Raw genomic sequence first — 21,683 nt, 5'->3', positions numbered from 1 at the left:
GTTTTCTTAGGTAAGGAATTCTCAGAAGTAGTTTTGCCAGTTCCTTCCTCTGGAATACAACCTACAACACCTGGCATTGGCAGGTGGTCTCCTATCCAAGTACTAACCACCAAGGATAACCTTGCTATGTTTCCGAGATCAGACAGAATCTGGTGCCTTTGAGTGTAAAGCTTACTATGTTGTGGTCTATCATAAGACAAGTTATTCCACCCAATGAAACAAAGAACAAGATGGTGGCCTCTACCCAGTCCACATTCAGGTGATTTATGGAGCCCTTGGTTTTACTTGAGCACTTGTCATAGAACAGCATCTCTGATCACATCTGGGGCAAAAAAAGACACCTAGTTTAGAAAGCCTAGGATAGATTGTGTTGCATACAAATGTGTCTGTTCCTCCAATGGATTGGAGAAATACTGAACAAAGTTCAAGAGGAAATGCCAATAGTCAGTGCTGTTGCTCCCAAGTATCTTCTTCCAAAGGAAGTCACTTCACTTGGCCTAATGATAGGAACAGCTTTGTTGCTGATAAATACCTGAGAGTATCTCTGTTCATATTGATAGCCTCACAAAGTTGAAGCTCACTCCAGATAATAATTTTTTGCTGAGCATTCACAACTTCATATCTACCACCTAGCAGCAGACTATCTGGAATGCTTTCATCCCCATTTATTTGTTGCCGTCTTGTTGCAAGATGTAAACAAGATCCAAGAAAACAAAATTAGGAAACATTCTGGGTGGGTTTTTTTTCCTTTGATGTAACCTTTATTCTAAGTGTTAAATGCAACACTTTATAGCAATTACGAAGAAGCCACTGACCATATTACAAGTGTAATAACATTAGCAAAACTGTCAATGTGTACACAGCGGCAGACGCCAAATTAATTTCCAATTCATTAGCAAAATCCTTATTTGCATGATTGAAATGTCATGCTGGATAAATGCATGTGGCTTATAATAAATCATTGAACAAAATTGCCACCTGATGAGGGGAAGAAATGGAACAAACAGATAGGGTTCATGACCTCTTTGGAGACCCAGTGGGACGGAGAGAAGGGTTTCTGCTGACTTAATGGGATTCAGATGAATTTCTTCCAAGTCAGTAAGAAGAGATGCCTTTGAAATGAGTTGCAAAGAAATAGCCCAAAGGCATGAATTACTGACTTCTGGTGCAACCAGGATGGGGGGGGGGGGGGGGGGGATGACAAAATGGTTCTGCATAGCACTTTATGAGATGTGTCTGCTTAATATTAGCTTGTCATATTACAAAATAATGGCAACTTCTTGCACGCATGATCTGAAGGTAATATGGGAAGCGTAAGAATTTCATTTCAGTTCATATTTGATAAGATTTGATCAACATCTGCAAATTCACAGTGAGCAATGAGGACACTGAAATACATTAAAGATTTCCTATACTTTGGCTCAGTCATTAACCAAAATGGAGACTATAAGAAATTAGATAACATCGTCAAGGACACAGATGTATTATCCAACACCAACATCAGAATCATATCTGACATAGCATTTCCAGTTTCCGCGTGTGGCTGTGAAAGCTAGACAGTAAATAAAGCTGACAGGAAGAAAATCAATTCATTTGACATGTTGTGCTGGAGAAGAGTATTCCAGGCATAATAGACTGTGAAAAAGACCAATAAATGGATCCTAGCGAAAATCAAGCCGGAGCCCTCCCTACAGGCAAAATGTCTAAATTGGGGCTATTATACATTGGACACATCATGAGACAACAAGATTAATTACAAAGCATGACAACAATCAGTAAAATGGAAGGCAGTAGGAACAGAAGATATTACAAATGATTTGATTCTGGACTCTGGTTTTCAGGGTCTCCATAAGGCAAACCCCACTTGGCACCAAGTAATGACAAACAATTCCTAATTGATAATTTATAAATTAAAATTTGGGAAGAAGCAGAACTTAGAGATTCCTCTCTGCACGCAGAGAGCTTTAAGGGTTTGCCTCTTAGAAATCTGGCTTTGAGTCCCTGTGTATTTCAGCAAGTTTGTGATACTGAATGCCTCCTTTTTAATCAGAGCACATCACAGTATTTTACGGTGATGTCTTTTAACTGTGTCAAGCCATGCAATGAGGCTCATAACAAATAAATTGTTATTATCATTATTTGATACACAACAAGATTAGTACACAGCAAGCAAGATCACTATGCTGGCTTTTGTATTCAATCACATGTCAGACACTTCCCAAGTGTCCAAGACAGTGTGATGTATCGGCGAATAATGCTTACAGATCCGAGTAGGGTGGCCTTTTGCAGCTGACAGATGGTCGTTTTTTCAGCGCGGATTGTTGTTAAGTACAGGCCAAGGTCTTTCGGCACTGGGATCACCACTGGGACCACTGGCTTTACTGGCCGTGGTCTTTGCAGTTCTATCTTTAAATCCTCATATCGTGTAAGCTTTTCCAGTTGCTTCTCCTCAATTCTGCTGTCACCTGGGATTGCAACTTCGACAATCCATACTTCATTTTTTTCCCCACAATCATAAGATCAGGAGTAATGTGCTCCAAAACTCTGTCAGTCTGAATTCAGAAATCCCAGAGTATTTTGACGTGTTCATTTTGTGTAACATTTTCAGGCTTGTGATTCCACCAGTTTTTTGTCACAGGCAGATGGTATTTGTGGCACAAGTTCCAGTGGATCATCTGAGCAACAGTATTATACCTCTGTTTATAGTCTGTCTGCACGGTCTTCTTGCAGAAGCTGAGGATGTGATCCAAAGCAGTCTTTGCAGAGTCTACACTTGGAATCGTAGTTGTCTTTTCAATTCTGGCTTTGATGGCATTTGATCTAATTGCTTGTTCTTGGGCTGCAAGAATCAGGCCCTCCATCTCCTTTTTCAAAGTTCCATTTGGGATCCACATCCATATTTTTTCCTAGCAGTAAATAGGAATAAATTTTGTTTCAATCTTTTTTTCATAATAACGTACCACCCCCCCCAAACACACACAAATACAATATTCAAATATCTTCATATCTGAAACTATAAAAGTAACAGGTGAAAATCTGAGACAAGTAAAGTCAAGTTGTGTGTAACATCATTTCTGGCATCATGTTGTGACCCAGGTGTAACCATTTTTAAAGCATCTAGGCTTACATCTCACAGAGTATAGCAATGCTCTGTCCAGCACCGATCATTTTATTTTGTGCCATTTAGTCTTAGGCTAATGGAACAAAGCAGCACCACTTGATACCTGACTTAGAAGGAACTGCTCCTCCTCCCCAAGTGGTTCAAAATCTCTCTTTCTTTCCTTTTCAAAGGATCCCTGAATTGCAGGGATGAAAAGGATTCAACAGAGGGCAACCAAGGCATTTTGCAGCAGCTCAGCCAGGAAGCCGATTATGTGGAGATAAACCGCAGTACAAGCTCTGATTGCAATAGACTTTCTTTCCCTGGCTTTTGTCCTCTTCTTTTTTTCAGCAAAAAGCTGGCAGCCTCTAGAATAAAAGAAAGGTCAAACCAAACATTGCAGGCAGCTGAATACTTCCGCTTGTAACTTTCTAAAAAGCTTTTAGGAAGGTCTTGGGCACAGGAGGGTGGGTGAGTGGGGGCTTCAGGGTGAATCAGTTTTTTAAAAGCTGTGTTCCTTCATAAAAGGAGCCTTGCTACCTTCTAGGCTATTGGGTGGCATTATGACTTATATTTAGGATTTTTTTTATCGTATCAGAAGTGACTTGGGAATATACTGCAAATCGCTTCTGGTGTTAGAGAATTGGCTGTCTACAGAGACGTTGCCTAGGGGATGCCTGGGAGGCTTCTCCTGCTGGGAGGCTTCTCTCATGTTCCCGCAAGCTAGAGCTGACAGATGAGAGCTCACCCCATCTCGCAGATTCGAACCAGCAACCTTCAAGTCTGCAGTCCAGCTGGCACAAGGGTTTAACCCAGTCAGGAATATCATCAATGTAATGTAGGGGGTGGGAGATTGTCATGGGGGGCCAGCACCAATTCCTCTCACAACCCTTGTGCAGAATGGTGGTAGGGAGAAGCATAATGTAAATTCCAGTCACAATTTGGATTGGAGAATAAATGGGAGGAATAATTTTACCCTGATTTTTTAAACTAAGCATTGTGGATCTACAAAGTTCATCCTTCTTTCGTCTACTCATATTCCCTGAGTGTTTTATATAACGTAGTAGGTTTGGAAATGGAGTCCCCGGTGGCATAGTGGGGTAAACCGCTGAGCTGCTGAGCTTGCTGACTGAAAGGTTGGTGGTTCAAATCCAGGGAGTGAGTTCCCGCTATTAGGCCCAGGTTCTGCCAACCTAGCAGTTCGAAAATATGCAAATATGAGTAGATCAATAGGTGCCGCTTCTGCAGGAAGGTAACACTGCTCCATGCAGTCATGCTGCCCACATGACCTTGGAGGTGTCTATGGACAATGCTGGCTTTTTGGTTTAGAAATGGAGATGAACACCAACCCCCAGAGTCAGACATGACTAGACTTAATTTCAGGGGAAACCTTTACCTTTACCTAGGTTTGGAAATAAAAAGAAAACATTTCAAATATAACCCCAACCCTTTATTTCGATACAAGAAAATATTGGATGTAACCACAAACATTTATTTTGATACAAGAAAATATTGGAGCAATGAAATTTTGTATTTGGATTTTGTATTTAAAATAATTTTTAAAAATTGAGCTTTCTGCCTGACAGCTGAATATGTGGGTGGTATCCAACTTACTCCTATATTTGTTTTTTATGTAAGCATAAAGCCTGATTTGAATCAATAGGTGAATATGATAGGGAACAAGGCTTTGACTGCATTTCTAGCTACTGATGGCTTTATCCATCAGTCCTACCCAAAAGTCATTCAGTGACACAGATTAAAAATTTGTTTTTAAAACAGAGGTACACTGAATTTCAATAAGATCTTCATGTTTTGACATGAACAACATGTGAGTTTTATGTAAAGTTGACAAATGGATTTTTGCACACACTGGTGTCTGGGAAATCCCCCCCCCCCCATATGGTTTTATATTATTTTAACACCCCCCCTTCGTTGCGTCAGCTCCACTGGCTGTAAATCTGCTACAGAGCACAAGTGTTGGCTTTAGCCTTTAAATTCCTAAATGGTTCCAGTCCAGCTTACCTATCCGAATGCATCTCCTTTTATGTTAGAGTTAGAGCATTAAAATAAGCTGGGGAGATCCTGCTCTCGGTCCCGCCACTGTCGCAGGTGCGATTGGTGGAGACGAGAGACAGGCCTTCTTGGTGGTGGCCCCTCAGCTGTGGAACTCCCTCCACAGTGAGATTAGATTGTGTGACATCGTGAGTTGAGTCTTGGACTCCCCCTCATGGATCGTCACCTTGTTGTGGTGCAGGGGCTTGTGTATTCCAGTGAACCTATGGGTGAAGCTCTTAGAATCAAGTACTCACAGAGGGGTATCTCAAGGAGGCAGGGTAATAGGGGAGGAACCAAATGAAGACCAGTCCAAAGACCTCAATGGTGGAGCACGCGGATGATAATATGGTGCATGTTACAACGACTGTGAAGGTGAAGAAGGCTGCAACAGATGAGAGACCACTGACTATCATGTTAACCATCAGCAAAACAATAATCCACTGTTAAGTGCTCTACCAGCAGGCACCAACCAATCCTTCTGCAATGCCAGCAATAAAAATTAATGGTGTAAAACTAGAAAACATTCTCCATTTCTGCTAAGCAGACACCTCTCCATAAAGGTTGGTATCAATGCTGAAATACAACACTGTCTAAGCTTTGCGAGTGCAGCATTTTTTCCAAATGAAGCAGAGAGGGTTTGAGGATCAGGACATTTATAGGGATACCAAGATGCTTGTTTATAAAGCTATTGTTCTTCTAACTCTATTATGCACCTGCAGAACATAGTGATTGCCTATGATGATGGGGATATCATCATCATCATCATTATTTAATTACTTATTAATCGCCCTCCATCCAAGATGCTCTAGGCAATTTACAAGCTAAATTGTAAAGGATAAAAATACATACAACTATTGATAAAATTAACATAGATCAAAAGCTAATGATGATAATCTAGTTCAATGCAGTTAATCTGCATTCAGAAACTGGATTATACCGCAGTGTAGGTGGGGCCATAGTTCCTTTTCAAATATTCCTGAGTACAGATAGCAGTCATGGGATAAAGTAATCTATGGATAGGTAACTGATTTAAGAACATGAACTGTTTGGTTTTAATGCCTTGGTTTAATTCCTTGTTTTAATGTTTGACAGATAGGTCTTAAGGCAATGTTAATTATAATTACAATAAACCATTAAAACTTATTACACAATGAGGCTATATGAACTGATAATTAATCTGTAATGTCAAGGTTTATTCCTTTTTGTAGGCAGAAAACAGAAGATTTTCCCCTGGCAGAAAAGCTCTATATTATTCCATAAGCAAGAGAAGGAAGTGGTTTTATTTTTTTAAGCAAAACTTTAAAGTATGAAGACAGACTAGATTACCTAGCCAACACAACAGTGGGTTCATTTCTTTAGAGTACATATTTTGTACATGATACCATGTCCTCAGTATTTCTCAAATAGAGAAAAGAAAACAAGCCTTGGGAATCACTGCTCATGCATTCTTGATTCAGGGAATGGAAAAATTGTGGTAAAGGACTTCAATTTCCAGAATTCTCCCATCTGTCTAGCTCAGGCATGGGAAAACTTCAATCCTCCGGGTGTTTTGGATTACTGGCTGTTAGGAATTGTGGGAGTTGAAATCCAAACACCTGGAGGGTTGAAGTTTGCCCATGCCTGAGCTAGCTACAATGGCCTTGCTGGCAGGGAGATTCTAGAAGTTGGGATTTTGTGCGTTCATGTCTTTCATTATAAACTTGTAATAGGCAAATTAAAAAACATTTTTTCAGTATTGTCAGGTGTAGCATGGCCTCATGCAGAAGGTTCAACCGGATGATCCTCAGGCATGTGTCAACATGTTCTCGGTCAAAGGCTAATGGTTGCACTACTGTAAACAACAAGTAACACCCAAGGCCAAATATGATTTTCAAAATGACCTCGCTTGCATCCTGCAGGTATCCTGGCTGCCCTCCCTAAAATTCTCTTCTCTAGACTTCTCCCTTTGTAGCTCAGGTTGTCATGTGCCCTGCTTTCCAGGGGACAAAAGATTGTCAGATTTTCTTCTCTTTTTGTCTGTGACTTAGAGCAGAAGTGTCAAAATTGTTTCCATCCAGGGCCACATCAAGCTTATGGTTGCCTTCAAAGGGCCATAGAATGGACAGAAGATCTGTGGATACGATCATTTTTTTACATAGCTCTTTAGTTTTTACCCATTTTGGATCCCCAGGTGTTATTGAATGACAACCCCCATTGAGGTTGAGCGTCATACACACATGTCAAATTAATCATGAAGTATTATAGGAAGCCACAGTGGAGAGAGTCGTGGAGAGCAGGAGCTCGGAGCCTCACTAGAATCAATTATGCAAACATCCGGAGGTACGGCAGAACTTAGCAGCAGCTTCCAGCACCGTGGATACATTCTATCTTCCCTCTTCTCTAATCCCATCACTTTGGACAATACTCTGATATGGACTACAATGGACATGGGCACTGTGGGTGCCTGACCCACCTTGATGGGTCAATCACAACACAAAGAAACAATCCCATAACCATCAGAGACCTGATTGTCCTGCTTTTTTTCATCTCAAAAGTGAGACAAGGTGATTCATTCACAAAACCGTACACTCTTTTGTCTCCCGAGTCATCCTGCCCCATCAGCCATTGGAGAGCAGGAATCTGCATTGGAAGCGGGGAACGCTCCTTGATTGGCTGGCGAGCACAACAGTCCCACCTCTCAAAAGGAATCCTTCCAGCTGGCCATGACGTCAAGAGCAGATCTGCCAATCAGCATGAAGCCAGCTCCAGCTAGGGTGTGAGCAGGAAAAACCAAATATTCCTCTGCATAAAAAGTATGTTTTGTCTGTACCAAGGGTCTCAGCTTCCTTTAGTGGCTTACTACGAGCTATCATCCTTTCCAGCTGGATTGAATAAAATACCTCATTGGCTTCTTCTTCAACTGGTGAGACTTCTTGATTGGGGAACATTGGGCTATAGCGTCTTTGTCTCACCAGGCACGGATCCACAGGCAGCCAGTGACCGGTGCCAATTATTTGCTTAACTGGGCTTGGTATCTGTGGTGTGGGTATTGCTATCTGTGGTCCGGATCTCACTATTCACAACTGCCTTAAATGGCTCGATTTCACCATTACTTTTGATTTTCTGAATTGTGGACTGGGGATAATGGGAATTGCAATCCAACAGCACTTGTGGCTCTGAAGTTCTGGAAAAGGTAAAAGACATGGAGGGTCAGATTCAGCCCGCAGGCCTTGAGTTTGAATAGCGGAATGGGTTAAAACACAAAACAAACAAAAGTTTCTTAGAGATTCTTCATCCCTTGACAAATCTCATATCCATTTAGTAATTCAAAATTGAGTGGCACAATATTCAAAACAAGGTCTCATCCAAGGCATTTTGGTTAGTATTCACCCTTGCTGGCCTGACTGGGAGGATCCGAAGACACTATGGGATTGGATCATTTCATCTGGTAGGTCAGTTCAAAGGTACATTTCAGGTTTAGTCACCAGGGTGTTGAATCCCAGTTTTGGTGGGAAAACAGGATACAAATTATCATCATCATATTCGGCCCTCACAAGCTATTGGGCAACAAATTTTTTGTTCAGAGTCATAGAAAGATCTTAACGGTTCCTATGAATTCATTATGTGAAACTGAATGTGAAACTGGTCCTATACCAATAAAGATGTGCCTTGAAACCAGTGCATGGAACTACATAAAGGAGAATTTTCTTTAAAATACAAGACCCCTAACATACGCAACAATTTAACAGGATAATTGTAAACATGATGGGAAAGCTTAACAGGACACATGTCCTCAATGCTAGCTAATAAAACACTGTTGTTTCAAAAGTGGGGCAATGTTAACTCAAAACTCCCAAGGCACAGGGGGTTCTAAGAACCAAGTTGTTATTACAGATTCTAGGGAGTACATAGAAGGCTCAATACAGATTGCAATAGGCAGCAGGATTTAGGATTACACTGTCTGAGTTATGTATATGTGTACATATATGCTCGTCTTCGAGCTTCCTGTTGATTTATGGTGACCTCATCCATTTCATAACATTTTTTCTCTGAAATATAGCCAGCAGTCCATGGTATACCTTCAACATCTTCCATTCAAGTTTTAACCAGGCCTGACCCTGGTTAAGAGCAGACAGAACATTTAAAATTGCTAAAAGAAGGTTAAAATATTTAAAAGTGATGGTAATAATGATATTCCTCTGAGACATACACCCACCATCGCCACCTATTGAGGGATCATGTGGAGGAAGCTTAGAAAATATTCCCTGAAAAACAAATTCAGGGGTGAAAGAGATCCCATTTCCTAAGTCTTGGTAGAATTCCCCAAAGAAGGAGCTATCATATTCCTTTTGGTAAATTGACTAGAACAAAACATACATTTCATAAGTTCTAGAACAAAACATACATTTTATGAGTTCTGCCAGATGAAATGACTCTGATCATGTGTATGTGTATGTATGTATATATATGTGTATATGTGTATATACACACACACACACACACACACACAACTCAGTCTAACAATCAGATTTGGTGATATGGTTGCCCAATGTGTTGCATGTTCAGGGTTGAGATCCACAACAACCCCAAAGACAAAACAGACACGACATACTGAAAAGAAAAAGGCCACACCTTTATTTGGCTACAGTTGTAGACAGGATTGGCTCATATATGGGTCTGGACCTAGGCATTGACCAACCTGGCTGTTGATCGATGAGTCTGCAGATCCAGCTTGCTGTCAGATCTCTTAGGAATAAAATAAGAGACCAGTCTGGAAGACTCCCAAACAAGGGGCAAGATCTGCTCCAAAAGCCACCAATTGCCTGGTGGACACTGTACACCTAATTCTGGATCCATAATTATCCATTCCAAACACCCACACAAAGTTATGACAGATAACTATGATGTATCTCTTAACAGCCACCATAATAACAGGAAGGCCTGTTTATGCTTTCACAAGGGTCACCACCAAGTTTTGGAAAAGGCCCATTTTAAGTCTATAACTAAGAGAATTCCCCAGCCATGACATTCATTGGCCATACTGGCTGGGCAAGTTCTGAGAATCAAAGCCATCATAAATATTTTTTCTGAGTTCTGATAGTTTCCATCCAATCTGTCATTTACTGGATTTCCTTAGGCAAATCATTTGTTATATTTACACTATATAACCACAGCACTATGATTCTTTTTTAGCTTCTTTATCTGCTCTGGAAACATCCCATGAAATCCTGGTTTTGTAGTTTGGTGAGATACTTAAATTCTCTGGAAGAGGATTGTAAGGCCCCTTCCACAGAGCTGTATAAAATCCACAATGAACTTGATTATATGGCAGTGTGGATTCAGATAACCCAGTTTAAAGCAGATATTGTGAATTATTGTGGGTTTTATGACTATGGAAGGGCCCTCTGCACTCTTCTCTAAACTGCAGCTCCTAGGATTCCATAGGATGGAACCAGTGCAATTAGAGCGAAATTATAATGTTATAATTGTGTAGTGCTTCTATTGTAGAAACTAAAATGTTAACATCCCCTGCACACCTTGTTATAACGAGAAAGGCTAGCTATACATTTAAGCATATTGCAAGCATTTACTCCTTCTAAAGTTAGCATAATGTGTTTAGAAAAGAGAACACTTGCAAAACTCTTTGGCATTCCCAAACCTGCCAAGTAGAGGAGAGGTGACATGCTTTCCTCGTCTTATGAAATCAATGCTCCAGAACCAACAGTTTATCTTGTTTCTTCCAATACTATGACAAATGGTCTCAAGAGAAATAATACCGTAGTCTACTATGCACTAGATTCCAGCAGGGCAATTTATAGAATACTGGTCATATTAAGAAAAAAACCTTTCCATGAAATTTAGCTGCTGAGGCTCCTGTTTGAAAGGCAAGATTGATGGGAGGGAAGATGAAAACCTTACTCCTTTCCCGCTTGTGCTATTTTCTCACTACATTCTAACCTCCAGTCCTCCTCCATACACATATTCCTGTTTTCACTATTGTATGGAAAAATACAGACCCTTACATGTTTTCAATGCCCCCGCAGCATCAATCCAGTGATATAGCCAGAAAAGGCATCTCTCGGTATAATTATGAGGAATGCTGAAAATTATAGCATTTATAGAGGTGCATAGCTCCCACTGATTTAGGCCCTTTCTACATTGCCATGTAATCAAATTATCAAAACAGATAATCCACATTATCTGCTTTGAACTGGATTATCTGAGTCTCCACTGCCATATAATACAGTTCAGAGGAGATAATCTGGATTTTATATGGCAGTGTAGAAGGGGCCATAGTCTATGGGTGGTGAGGAGGGCAGGCCAAATACAGGGATATGCTCAGACATAGAAAGATAGAATTCATGCTCCTGATCTTCCCTATGGCAAGCTTGTTGAATCCGGTTTTTATTTTTAATTTCCCCATATTGAGGGATATGGTATGATTGCCCAAACTGTGCCAGCAACATGACCTCTATAGCTGAGTTAAAATGACACTTGGGGGACTAGTTCCCTAGAACATGTAACAGAGAAGAAAGTGGCAGCAGGCCAAATATTTTGGGGAGGAAATCAAAGCAAGAAGATGAGAAATGCATGCATTCAGCGTGGAGGGTGGTGGAAAAGAGCTAGAAAAGCAAAGACCTGAGGGGGAATTTGTCCCATAGGTGACTGGCAGAGGAGGCTGATGACAGCCTGCTAGATTAGTACTAATTATGGGATGTTTACATAGGAAAACAGGAGGAACAACATGCTGGAGAAAAGCAGGCACTGCTACAGCATACTAATTTCAGGATGTGCAAGGAACTGAAAACATTTGGTGCAGAGTAATCTGCCTGACACATCCACATATAAATTGGGAGCAAACATGATGCCGCATATACAATTCATTTGTTTATAGCAGTCCCCGAAATGCTTTCAAAGAAGAAAATCAACATCTAGCTTTGCCTAAGGATTCTCATTTGCTCAAGATGACATAAACATGAGGGTGGGAAGTGAGGGGGTGGTTTGTGGCTTGTAGTTCAGAGGAAGATCTGGGTTGTGTTCAAAAGATGGTTTAATCATTGTGAATTCTCTGGCTGACCTTGGTTAAATGCAGAGGTGTGGGGTGGGGGTTGCACTTTGGACTACAGGTTCCAGAATCCCCTGACAAGCCTGGTCAGTGATCATGCTTGGTAAATGGCTCTTTCTAAAGAAGACATAATTTCCCAAGGGCTGATCAAATGCCTGTCTCTCAACCTTATTTTCCTATGTGTAAAATGAGGCAATTGGAGATCTGCTCCAAAGAGGTGGGACAAGAATGATGAGGCACTTAAACCGCCTAAAAAAGAACAAAAGGGAAGAGTGTAAAAAGAAAGGAAATGGTGACTGGTCACAAGTGGATGAGCCATCTTTGACTAAGATAACAGAGACCAGACAAACAAGTAGAAGCAGAAGATTGACTAAAGAGACATTGTGCCGTCCGCCGGACAATAAAAACTATAAAACTGAAACGTGCTGTCCTTTATCCGGGCGAACTGCAAATCCCTATAAGCTGTCCTATAGATATTGAACGACTGAGTCTGGATAACTTCAAAAAAGGATGTTTATTCATACAAGGTTGTAAACCTGGCACAGATCTTAAAGTTGCAGAAAATGAAACAAATTTCTATAGGTTTTAGGTACAGAATTATCCCTGGTTCCAGAAAGCAAAGGTGATTATAAAACCACTATACCCTAATCACGCTGCCTATATTAGAAGGAGAAACTCTTTCCTTCCCTATCTTTACAGCAAAGATTAGTTCTAGAAGCGACAGAATAACCCTGCTCCTCTAACTAGATTTTCTATTCCAGATCAATATAATTCAATACTTATCTAATTTGGATAGGCTTAGATTGGCCTGGTTTTGAGGATGATTTGTCCCAGTTAGCCTTGCACAGCTCCAGCACGTTGTAAGACTATAGCCAGAATGAAGCTCCAAAATGGAGACTAGACCCTGGTAAAAAGGGCGGTCCTAAGATGTTGCATTCTTTGACCAATCACTGCAAAGAAAACTGCAGCCAGCTCTTGCAAATTCCAAGCCATTTTTCCTAGGCTTTTGCAGCCAGAGGCTCAAACAAAATGCAAAGGCGGGAAAACAAACAAACGACCAATAGGTAAGGCAAACCATCGTCCTGGGGGACGGAACACTCCCCGCTAAATTCCCAGGATGTGGGAATTTATCAATCAAAAACATACAAACACCTTTGTATACACAACAATACAAACACTAGAACTTTAAACATCTCCAATAAGCAACACGAGGTCACTAATTGGTCTGTCCAAAATGGACACTTTGTCTCTGTTGCAAGTCTTTAATTGAACTTTCCTGACCTTACCATCCGGGCAAGGAAAGGTCTTTAATACAATGCCCATGGGCCATGCATGGCGGGGCAAGTCTTTGTCCTTTAACAACACAACGTTGTTAACCTCAATGTTGTCCTGTGGGCTTTGCCAGATTCTTCTAGCTTGAAGCTGGCTTAAGTACTCAGCTTTCCACCTTTTCCAAAAGTGGTTGGCCAAGGACTGCACCTGTTTCCACAGGGCACGGTGAGTTCCGTCCGGAACTGGCAACATGACGTCCTTCCATCCTGGCACCTTTTGTGTCAAAATAAGTGCAGGAGTCAGTGGTTGTAAGTTCTCAGGGTCACTGGTAAGGGGAACCAGCGGCCGGTTGTTGATAATTGCGGTAACTTCCGCCATAAGTGTCACCAAAACATCATGCGTCAATGACCTATGACTCAAAAGCATGGCATTAAGGATTTTGCGACTAATACCAATCATCCTCTCCCAAACACCACCCATATGGGAGGCGTGAGGAACATTGAAAGTCCACATAATTTGTTCAGTATTCGTAAAGTTCTGAACCTTTGGGTCTCTCCCAAACCTAGACACACAATTGAGTTCTTTGGTCGCACCTACAAAATTGGTGCCACAGTCCGACCGAATTGACTTAATTGGCCCTCTGAGGGCTATGAACCTTTTTAATGCGTTTAAAAATGATGAAGTGTCCATCCCTTCTATGACTTCTATATGGACAGCTCGTATTACTAAACAAGTAAACAAAACTGCCCACCTCTTGTTATTTACAACACCACCCCTGGTTTTCCTAGTGACAACCTCCCAAGGACCAAACACATCGATTCCCACATGGGAAAAGGGTGGGTCTGTCAAAGTCCTATCCTGAGGTAATTCTGCCATCAACTGACTTTGACAGTTTCGCCTAAGGCGCCTGCATTTAACACATTTGAAAATACAACTGTTGACCAACCTTTTGGCATTAACTACCCACAGACCTTCATTTCTAAGGGCTGCCTCAGTTAGAGTTCTACCCTGATGATGGATCCTTTCATGGTGATGCCGAACGAGCAGCAATGCAGTGTGACTATTAGGGGGTATGATGATGGGGTTTTTTATGCACGCCTTGAGTTTAGCTTTGGCTAACCTTCCTCCAACTCTCAAAATACCCTCCTTGTCTAGAAATGGGTTTAACTCATTTAGAAGACTTTGATTAGGGATGTTGAGCCCTTGCTCTAGCCTAGCTATTTCCTGCTTGAAAGCAGATCTCTGCACTGACTTGAATATGACGCTCTTAGCCTTTATCATATCCTGGACCTGTAAAGGCTCACTATCTTTGCAAGCTAAACGATGTATAAGCCTAGCTACTGCTCTAAGAAGACTGTGCCACTCCGAAAAACGTTCAAAACGGTGTGGTTCCAGGCAAGATCTTTGGCCCATCTTGATTTCTGTGGTTGATTTGCAGGCTTTCACCTCTGCACTTCGTGAGACTTGAGCATTCATAATGTCCGAAAACCTTTGCTCATCTTTCGAGAGCGCTGTGGCTTCGTCTCTCTCAGAGACTTTGAAAATGGAGGAATACTCTGGCGTTATTGCTTGGCAGTAGACTGAGATGTGACTTAGGCAACTGCGCACAAGTGTAGGACGTCCACCTTTAAGCACCTGTGCTTGATTGGAGTCCAACGACGATGGTGGGTGCATCTTGTTTATGCACACTGGGCCTGTAACTGTCCAGCCTAGTGGTAGCAGCTGAGCAATGGGCGCCCCTGGAGGTCCCTTAACTTGGTCGTTCACATAGAACAAGTTCGGACAGTCCGCACCAAGCAGAAGGGCAATGTCCACATCTGGACAGAAAGCAGGTATGGCATTCTTTAATCGTCGCAAATGTGGATGAGCCTCCACAACTTCTCTAGTTACAATTTGTTTTTTGTTCCGAGGGATGGAGGAACACTCAATCAGGTCTGGCAACTTGAACTGCCTCTTCTGGTCGCAAGAGGAGACAACAAAGCCAGATGCTATGCGACCCTGCAACTTCTTTTTTCCTGCACACGTAGTCATAGTGTAGTCAACCATCTTGGTTTTAAGGTCAAACATGCGGAAAAACTCTGGAGTAGCCAGGGAGGCGTCGCTCTGTGAATCCAGGGCCACATAGAGTCTCTTTCTAAGCCAAGGGCTCTTGGCTGGATATACATCCGCTAGGCAGATAGGATGACAAACTCTGTACTGGTGCGAGTCAGAACACAGCTCTGTACAGGCGACTGCTGAAACCTCCACCTGCATCTCTGGTACGACTGGCTTGTCGGTGTCTTCGACTGCTGACTTTTCTTTTGGTGAAACGTTCCCTTTGGGGTGGGAGATGACACTGGAGTTGTGCATTGCGGTGCAATGCTTGAGGCTGTTGCATTTCTCACACTTGACGTTTTCTTTGCAGTTGGACGCAAAGTGTGGAGTTGCTCCACAGCATCTAAAGCAGATTCCCTGCTTTTGAACTAGCTGTTGCCTTTCTTTGTATGACTTTCTACTAAACTCCTTGCAGTTGGCCAAGCTGTGAGGCTTTTGGTGGATAGGGCAGAGCACCTCCTTCACCTCTGACTTGGATTCGTTGGCCCTGTGCTGAGTTTCAACAGCCTTAACACTAACCGGTCTTTTGGCCTCTCTGGATGGTTTTTTCTCCACTTTAGGTGCCTTCTCTGGCTGGGTCCCTTGGTATAAGGTGGGGAGGCCCGTCTGCGGATCATTCCTTTCTCTGGCCGCCCTGGTGATGAACTGGACCAAATGAGAAAATGGAGGGTATGCCTGGGAGTGGGCCTCCTTGTAGTTGAAGACCTCCTGTCCCCAGCGTTCTTGCAAAGTGAAGGGCAGCTTGGTCAAGATCTGCCTCTGGGACAGGTGCTGATCGAGGCACTTCAAACCGGGCAGTTCTGGATTCTCCTTGGCCGACTCTAATTCCGTAAGGAGATCGCTAAGGTCCCACAAGAGTTTGAAGTCTTTGAGTTTTAAAGCTGGGAACCTTTGGAGCTTGTCCATAAGAGATGCTTCAATCTCTGTGCTGGCCCCATACCTCTGCTGCAACCTGGCCCAGGCCTTTTCCAGGGCTTTGTCGGGATCGGCTACGTGGGCTGCGTAGATCTTCTTAACTTGTGAGGATGAGGCTGGGCCCAACCATGCAGCCAGAAGAGTCAGTTCTTCCTCAGGCAATAACTTTAAGTCTCTGATTGCTCTCTGGAAGGTGGCCTTCCAGAGAAGAAATTCCTCAGGCTTGTCCGAAAACTTTTCGACACCCTTGTCCTTAAGATCTCTTCTGGGGCTTCTGATGATGGAGACAAGCTGGGACTCTGGCGTCGAAGGGAACAATTGAGGAGTTTGCTGTTGTGGAGTGGACTCCCACCATGTACCTTGCGTCAACCTTTGGTCTCTTGGAGGGATGACATCGACCACTGACGAATCGATGGTTCCCTGTGCAGCTGTCTGTAGGGGCCAACTAGCACTCGGCCTTGAGGCCCTGATTGACTGACCTAGGGTTTTAGCAGGAGGCACAGGTAGCTCGAGCAAGGGTGAGCTCCCCGCTATGACGCTCTGCTCTGCAGGAAACTCAAAAGTGACTTTGGGGCCCTGCTCTGGGTAAGGAGAGAAGTCTCCCTGTTCCTCATCCGAAAACTGGCTGTTTAAGCTATTAAGATGCACAAGCACCTTGGAAGAAGGGTCCTGCTTCGGCAACTGACTTACATTTTCTTCTGTGAGTGGCTCAATTAGGGCCTTGGCCAAAGTCTCAGCCCTTACCCTTTTGGCTGCGGCATCCATCTTTATTCTAAGCATTTCTATTTCACATTGCCTTTGGGCCTGTTCTATTTGCATTTTGCTTTGCAGTCGTTGCTCTTCTTCTTTAAAGGGAAGGGTGAGATCAGCTGCCTTAGCATCAGCCTCCGCCCCCGCTACCTTGCTCTTTAGCTCCAGACGTGCAGCCTCCTTAATGTGCAAGGCAGCTAGGGAAGAGATGGCACTCCCAGCAGCAGAAGACTTGCTAGAGTGGCTATGTTTAGATGATGCACACTCCCTTAGTTTAGATACCTGGCTAGAGCGGTTGGACTTAAGACTAAGTGCCACAGCAGGTGATTTTAAAAGATTGGTCTCATGGCTGCATAAGGAAGACTGATTTCCTTTTGGCTCAGACCTTAGATTAACAGGTGGAGAACTAAATTCCAAGGCATCTAGAATTGCCCTCACCTTATTTTCTTTCTCATTAGTGCCAGCTAAGACACTCACTATTTCTAACTCTGAATCCTTGGCGTTAATGCGCTCGAGGACCTGGACTATCTTAGACACCAAACCCCTCCAGAGACCGAAGGTCTCTTCAAGGTCTGTCTGTAATATGGATGGCACCCTTGTAATACCCAAGCTCTCAATTCTGTCCATCAATGTTACAATTCGCTCCCATGCCGAACCTAACCTCACATGGAGGAGCTCCTTTTCATCTATTAGATGGGCTAGCATCTTGGCTGAAGGGTGCTTTATCCTTTGGGGCCTTTCATTCCTAATTTCAGCCTCAGAAGGAGGTATACCATCTGTATCATCTTGAAATTGCATAGACATTATGCATTCTTAATAGCAAGTAAATTTACAACAAAAGCAAATACAACATACCAGCAAGTAAATTTACAATAAAAGCAAATGCAATATATAATACAATGCACAACACTTAACCATAGCAATATATATCACTAAGTAACTATACTTTACAAAGATTGTGACCTTTGGCGCCAGATTTTAGTGGGCAAGCTGCAAAATGCCAACTGACAGCAACTTGCCACTTGATACCTCCCTTGCCCGAGTGACGTAAACTGCCAAAATGGCGACTTCGCCAAATTTTCAAGCACCTCGTGCTCTGCGGCTCGAGGCCTGCCGCCGAAGGAGCACCGAGGCTGGCTTTGGAAAGGAGGAGAGAAAAGACGCCTCCTCCCCGCTGTGAAGGGAGGTCACCACCGCAGGTCGATGAAGCAGGTCACCACCGCAGGACGATGAGGCAGGTCACCACCGCAGGACGATGAGGCAGGTCACCACCGCAGGACGATGAGGCAGGTCACCACCGCAGGACGATGAGGCAGGTCACCACCGCCGGACCATGAGGCAGGTCAAAGCCGGCCGAGTGCTCCGGCCGAACTCCTGATGAAGAGGCTGTCAAAGCCGGTTGAGTGCTCCGGCCGAACTCGCAGCAGCGTTGCCAGGCCTGTCCAGGTTCTAGCCTGGTTCTGGTGGGCTCCACGCCTCAGAGCCAGCCAAAGAACTGTCGCTGGTGCTCCGCGGCTCGAGGTCTACCGCCGAGGGAGCCCTGGACGTTGCTGGGAACTGCACAGCCTGTGCAAACCCAGAAAGCCACTGGGCTACGTGCGCACACGCGAGCCAAATAGCAAGGAAATAGAGCCCCACTATTTGACTCCTTCAGGTCTGAGAGCGGGCTCCACTGCCTCAGACGCTGGTAGAGTCTTTAGGTATGCAGACTGAGCTCAGGCGGAAAAGCCGCAGCCTATACTAAAACTTCCTAAACTATAAAAAACTATAAAGCCGTGCAAGCTAGCTGAAGCGGAAAAACCGCTGATCGACCTCAAAACTGTGCCGTCCGCCGGACAATAAAAACTATAAAACTGAAACGTGCTGTCCTTTATCCGGGCGAACTGCAAATCCCTATAAGCTGTCCTATAGATATTGAACGACTGAGTCTGGATAACTTCAAAAAAGGATGTTTATTCATACAAGGTTGTAAACCTGGCACAGATCTTAAAGTTGCAGAAAATGAAACAAATTTCTATAGGTTTTAGGTACAGAATTATCCCTGGTTCCAGAAAGCAAAGGTGATTATAAAACCACTATACCCTAATCACGCTGCCTATATTAGAAGGAGAAACTCTTTCCTTCCCTATCTTTACAGCAAAGATTAGTTCTAGAAGCGACAGAATAACCCTGCTCCTCTAACTAGATTTTCTATTCCAGATCAATATAATTCAATACTTATCTAATTTGGATAGGCTTAGATTGGCCTGGTTTTGAGGATGATTTGTCCCAGTTAGCCTTGCACAGCTCCAGCACGTTGTAAGACTATAGCCAGAATGAAGCTCCAAAATGGAGACTAGACCCTGGTAAAAAGGGCGGTCCTAAGATGTTGCATTCTTTGACCAATCACTGCAAAGAAAACTGCAGCCAGCTCTTGCAGATTCCAAGCCATTTTTCCTAGGCTTTTGCAGCCAGAGGCTCAAACAAAATGCAAAGGCGGGAAAACAAACAAACGACCAATAGGTAAGGCAAACCATCGTCCTGGGGGACGGAACAGACATTGTTTTCAAAATGTGTAGATTTTGTGACAGAGTCTGTTTTCAGAAGGAAACTCTGAGGACAGTCTTTTTATTCCTGCTATCTGCATATTCCATTAAGCTAGAGTTTAACCAATTTTTGCGGATTTGGTTAACGCAGCATGTTCTCTCTGGGAATCTCCCCTTCACAATCTAAACAGAGCTAGACTTTAGCTACATGAAAATTGCAGTGCCAACTCTACATTCTAACATCAGACCGGTGACCTAAGTATTGTTCTTTTGAATATAGTAACCTAAACAAAGCAAACTAGATTTAGTGCAAGTTATAGCTTAATAAGTACCAGTATACTCCTTCTAACAATTATCCTGGGCCATGCTTCATCCCACATGTCCCCCCACCCCCACCCCACCCCACTCCACAGGCTCGACTAAAGTGCTTAATAAGATAATTCTACTACATTTCTATCTCCCTTGTTTATCCAACACAATTGCAGCCATACATTGTACTTTGCTACTGATGAATGCTCTTAATAAGAATACCATACTACAAGGTTCTTAGTTTGAAGTCCTTAAATGTGCCTCAGAAGGGGGTTTTATTCAATTTTTTTCTGCCCCTTTGAAATGTTCATGACACAGAGAACTTTAAGCTAAATGTTTGGGTAAACCTCTTTTTTTTCACGGTAGGAACATCTGTGTGAAGAAATCAGATTCCAGTGCAAAGTGCAGATTCTGGGTGTATATACTGATGTCTGCTTTTCTGAGGAGGTAGTCCATAGTTTTCCTTCGATTCTCAAATGGGATTGTGACCCAAAGAAGCCTGCTGTAATAGTTGCATTATTCTAAAATCACAGCTAGAAAATATCACTTTTTTCTTACTACACGTCTCACAACCCTGGATTTGTAGTCCAAAAAGTAATGTTTGCAACCTTGTCTTGAAAAGACGCCCCCCCCCCCCCCCCCGCTGCTTTCTTTCCACTGTGACTAAGTAATTGTTTCTAGGTAATTGATGACACTGCTGTAGAGAAGAGAACTAGCCCAGGTTGTTTACCAAATACCTGAAGGCTTCCTCTGACCTAGGAAATTATTTGCATGTGACTAAGTCTACCATATGAGTTTTAACAAGCCGTTTGTGTGCCCTCGTTTTCAGAAGGGTAAAATCAATAAGAGAAGATGAATGAGATCAGATATGGAGCACTTTCCAACATTTCATAGGTACAAACTAGGACATGCGAGGCTAAGCAAATTCAGAGTTTAGTGGCTGAGGGAAACAGGATTATGTGTGAAAGCATTACTAGTTCTGGCACTGAAGGCATATTCCTTGTTGGTCAGATGGGCCTTACTTGATTTTGATGTGTGGGGAAATTTGGGAGATAGTTGTGTAAATTCGTATTCACAAGCAGAAGGTGAGGAATAACCAGTCCCACAGCACCAACATCTCACCCACAAGATCTAATAGAGAAATAAAGTACACTTAATCTTCTTTCTTAAACATATGAAGTAGGTTTACTTACAATTACTAAAATTTTCACCACAAGGCTAAAGATCTTGTTCAACTACAGCTCCCATGATTCCATTGTATTGAACCATGCCAGTTAAAATAGTATCCAACTGCATTAATTCTATAGTGTAGATGCACCCCTGGTTTCTCTCATCTCCTGCTCTCCTCCTTTGCTTTTAGCATCCTTCAATTGCAGAATTCAAAGTATAAAAGTTGTTTACATTCAACTGGCTCAACAGGAAGGGGAAGAACCCCGTTCTTCCAAAACTCAGATAATAAATTCCACAGTTTTTACACTTAAAATAGCATATTTGTATGTTCTTCCTCATTACCATTGCCTCTTGTTGCCTAGCCACACACATTGTGACTCTGTTTCACACACTCTGTAAAACGCTGGAAAGTATATAATGAAGGTTTGATAAAGACACAAATAGCTGG

At 42.8% G+C, this 21,683-nt stretch overlaps 1 long non-coding RNA gene across 2 annotated transcripts; it reads right to left on the bottom strand.

The window, feature by feature from the left end:
* Window positions 1-734: 734 nt before the first annotated feature.
* On the bottom strand, window positions 735-20,625 carry LOC103279079 (uncharacterized). Of its 2 annotated transcripts, XR_010007118.1 has the most exons (4): window positions 9,767-20,625; window positions 5,410-8,318; window positions 3,225-3,468; window positions 735-2,906 (listed from the first exon to the last, which is right to left on the bottom strand). It is a non-coding gene; the product is annotated as an uncharacterized LOC103279079 (long non-coding RNA). The 2 variants fall into 2 exon arrangements; XR_010007117.1 differs by having other exon boundaries at window positions 3,225-8,318.
* Between the last annotated feature and the right edge of the window lie 1,058 nt (window positions 20,626-21,683).

Source organism: Anolis carolinensis, chromosome 6 (assembly GCF_035594765.1).
Source record: "Anolis carolinensis isolate JA03-04 chromosome 6, rAnoCar3.1.pri, whole genome shotgun sequence".
NCBI classification, from domain to species: domain Eukaryota; kingdom Metazoa; phylum Chordata; class Lepidosauria; order Squamata; family Dactyloidae; genus Anolis; species Anolis carolinensis.
Note: the sequence above shows the minus strand (reverse complement) of the source record. Positions and strands in the feature narration are given on the sequence as shown.